At 34.5% G+C, this 4,114-nt stretch overlaps 1 protein-coding gene across 1 annotated transcript in view; it reads right to left on the bottom strand.

The window, feature by feature from the left end:
- Positions 1-4,074: 4,074 nt before the first annotated feature.
- Positions 4,075-4,114, bottom strand: part of LOC110024034 (gibberellin-regulated protein 11-like) — a 3,176-nt gene continuing 3,136 nt past the window's right edge. Inside the window, exon 3 of the mRNA XM_020723749.1 lies at positions 4,075-4,114. This exon is cut by the window's right edge and continues 209 nt beyond it. The gene's annotated coding sequence lies outside the window, so the exon portion shown is untranslated.

Raw genomic sequence — 4,114 nt, 5'->3', positions numbered from 1 at the left:
TATATATATATATATATATTCATTGATAAGTAATTATTGACAATTAAGAAGGATTATTTAGAAGAAGATCTCACATAAGGTAGAGGAAGGAGGTCTCCATGAAGCAGAAGGGATAGAAGAGGAGGGGAAGTGTGCAAAAATACCATTTGAGAAGTACAAGTAGATTTTGCTAACCAATCAGCATGTTGGTTACCTTACTTGAGGATGAAAGACCACTTGATAGTAAGAGGAGAAGAGAACATAGAGACTTGCTTAAGAACACTTAGTATTTGCCAATGGGCTTTGGAAGAATCATTGGAGGCATGTCATAAAGCGAAGGAGTCCATCTCAATAATAATTTTATTCCACTTAAAGTGTGCAGGAAGCTTGATAAAAACCAACAGGGCCATATCCTCAGAAATAAGAGGAGAGTCAGCAAATACAAAAGGTACAACAAGTAGAAGAGTATTCCGTACATGATCCATGAAGACACCACCAAATCCAACATAGATGGAGAGAAATTGCCATCAATTTTGATTTTACTCAATCAGGAGGAGGCTTCTCCTAAAAGACAAAGAGGCTGCCTACAACCAGGAGAAGGAGACTCGCTGAAAGATAACCAAAGTGGATCTCAACCAGTCTTGAATTTTTTTCTTGAGAACAAAGAATTTTAGAATTTTTTGAATGTAATTGAGTATATATGCAATAACCATATGGATAATATTATCCTTGGCATACTGGCTATGCTTGATACTGTTCTTAGAAACCCAGATGAACCAAAAATAATAATGGGGAGACACCTGAGAATGGGTTTAGGGACAGAGGCCCAATCCAACTATCAAGCATGAATAGAAGTCATGCATCTGAGAGGAAGAACATTCCCTAATAAGTTAAGGAAAAACTACCACACACCCAAAGCGACCTTACATAATAAAAACCAGATGAGAAATAGATTCCTCCTCCACTCTAAACAAACAACATATAGAAGGACTTCTCAGGCCTTTAAGCTTTAAAATATCATCAGTTGGTATAAAAGAATGCATAATTCTCCATGCCAAAAGGATATTGAAGGCTTGAGCAATGAATTCCACATCCATTTAAGGTTTAGGGCAGGAGCAACATTAATATACACAAATATAGCAATGAATTTTGGAATGGAGGAACTACGAGAAACTTTAAAAACGAGTTTGTCTTTATCATATATGATAACAACAATGTTAGAGATGGTAGCAACATCATATGAAGAAACCGACTGAGTTAATATACCAACATCCCATCCATTCAGGTTCCAACAGGCCCTAATAGAAAATTACATATCCATAGGACCGCTATATAAGCTAGTAAGAGGGCCTCAAGAGGTTCAATCAACATAACATAAGCTTAATTTACCTTCCACCAACTCCTAATATATTAGATGCTCAACAGTTTCCCTCATCTCAATCATCTGTTTCCAAATAGAGGAGTCCTTCAGTTGGGTGTGGTAGGAAATAGGATGAGAAAAGCAAGAATACTTCTCCCACAAATATTAAGCCCAAAAGGAAGACCTCTCTTTGAACTTGATCTAAATTTAGATAGTATTAATCTGCATGGTTTCCTGAAATGATCTAATGCCCAACCCTCCTTCATATAGAGGCCTACACATTTTATGCCAGTTGATCCAATGAATCTGAGAAGAGTAGCCACTCCATAAGAAGCTAATGCACATTCTTTCTAATTTCTTGATAATAGAAGAAGGCATTTTGAACATCTACAAATCATATAAAGGAATGACAAATAGGATAATTTTTAGCAAGGTAAGCCTAACACCATGACAGAAGAAGTTGTTCTCCCAAGTGGACAATCTCCTAGAGACCTTATCCAGTAGCCCATCAAATAAGCATCACTTTTTCTTCCCCTTATTGATCTGTACACTAAAGTAGGAGATAGGAAGGGCATCTTTATGAAAGCCAGAAAAGTCAGCAATCCACTGCTGTCTAGAGATAGAAACGTTCCTCCTAGTATAAAAGGAGAATTTGCTTTTACTGAATTTAACCATAGAGACCTACTGAAAATGGAGTAGAAAAGCAACAAGCTTTCTAACAGAGATTGAGGAAGCATTAGAAAAAAAGATGAGGTCATCAACATAACTGAGATGGGATATGAGAGGAGACCCCCTGCTACTATAAATCATATGTTGGTTTGAGGAAAACAGATCCTACAACCCTTTAGATAAATAATAAAATGCAATAATAAAGAGTTAAGGGAACAAATGATCACCTTGCCTAATGCCCCTAGTTGCTTTGAAGAACCCCTAATACTCTCCATTGAGAAGAATAAATTATTAGTTGTTGTCCAATATAAGCTTAATGAGATGGCAAAATTGTCGAGAAAAGCTCCTAGCAGAATGCACAAGCAAGATAAACTCCTAGGAAATAGTATCATAGGCTTATATCGATCATGATAATCATGTTACCTCCCCTGCAAGACTTGCCCAAATCCAGAATCAATTCCCATGTAATCAAAATGTTATCAGAGATTAATATGTCCTTAATGAATGCAACTTGGAATGGGTTGGTTAATGTACTTAAGTGGGGTTGCAATTTACCCACATGTACTTTGCTAATAATTTTGGAAATTTTGGTAGACAGGCAGATATGACTAAAATTAGCCCACATCGCAGTAGCTTGAATATTAGGAATGAGTATGATGACAAATGTTTTGAAGAATATATGGAAATTTTGTCCCTAAAAAAGGCTTTAACAACGACAATGACATCCTCCAACAGTTTTTGAGATATCCGTATCAAAAGTTAATAACTTATTTTCTTCATCAGAGGGGGGGAGAGGCTAGTAGATGTTCATACATAGAATCAATAAAGATTAGTTCTGATGGAGATGGTATGATCAGATGAAGCAGAGAAGAATTGTTGAAAAAAGGAAATACCACTTTTAATTATTGACATTCAAGCAACAATCTAACAACCCACATAAATTTTAATTTTGGAGATGGTATTCCCTTGACACATTCTTTCTATAAATGCATGGAAGTATCTTGATATTCTATCCCCATCAACAAACAAGTGACCACAACCTTTTGACTCAAAAATTGTTCTTTAGTCTAGATAAGATCCTAAAGTTAGGTTTGAGTAGAAGTATAATTAATAAGCAAAAGAAGCTCTCCCCATAACATAATCTTTTTCCAACTATTCCACCAATGATTTAGCTTGTTGAACCTTCACATGCATATTCCCAAAGGCTTCCCAGCTCCATTTCTTGAGGGCACTCACTAAATTTTCATGCAGTTGCCAAAGGTTAACCCAGGATTTCCACCTCTCTGACAATCCCATTGAGTCTTAACAAAATCTTGGAAAATCAGAATGAGAAGACAACATATTCAAAAATCTAAAAGGTGTGTAGGAAGGTTTCTCAGCATCATGAACTTCAAGCAGTAGAGTGATTTTAAGTGGTTCTAGCAAGATTGGTCACTTTAAATAGAGCATGTGCATCAATCTAAAAATTATTCCCCAAAAAACTATCAAGCTTTTGAAGCATTTCGCCTCTTCTCCAAGTGAAGATGGACCCTGAATACCCCAAGTCATGTAAGCTAGCATTCATGAGGGTATTAGCAAAAAGATTAATGACAGCTTGATTAGGAGGACAAGCTCCTCTCATTTCTAGATCAGAAGTAATAATATTGAAGTTCTATCTAATTAAATGTTCGTTCATCAATTAACTTTATTGTTAATTAATTTAAAAAATTAGAAAGAGAAAAAAATAATGCTAGATATAAAACATTGGTGATGATATAAAATTTACTAAAATACAAAATTGAATGTAATAATAACTTAATTTCATCATTGCTCTATTTAATTTTTAAAACTAAATATACTTACGTGCTGCAATTAGGTGAGATAAATTGCTTAAATTATCATGACACTCGTGTATTAACTTGTTAATTTATTTTTTAAATATTATATTATCTTTATAAATTTTATTCACGTGCACAAATTGCACGTACAATCAAACTCGTATAAATATAATAACATGACATACATTCATCTTATCATAACTCTCTCTCTCTCTCTGTATAAATATAAATATATATATATATATATAGTTTTTGATACAAATTATAAGTAACAATGATGAACATATTT

The sequence above is a fragment of the Phalaenopsis equestris genome, unplaced genomic scaffold (assembly GCF_001263595.1).
Source record: "Phalaenopsis equestris unplaced genomic scaffold, ASM126359v1 Scaffold000240, whole genome shotgun sequence".
In the NCBI taxonomy this organism is placed as follows: Eukaryota; Viridiplantae; Streptophyta; class Magnoliopsida; order Asparagales; family Orchidaceae; genus Phalaenopsis; species Phalaenopsis equestris.
This window is presented reverse-complemented; position numbering and strand designations above follow the sequence as displayed.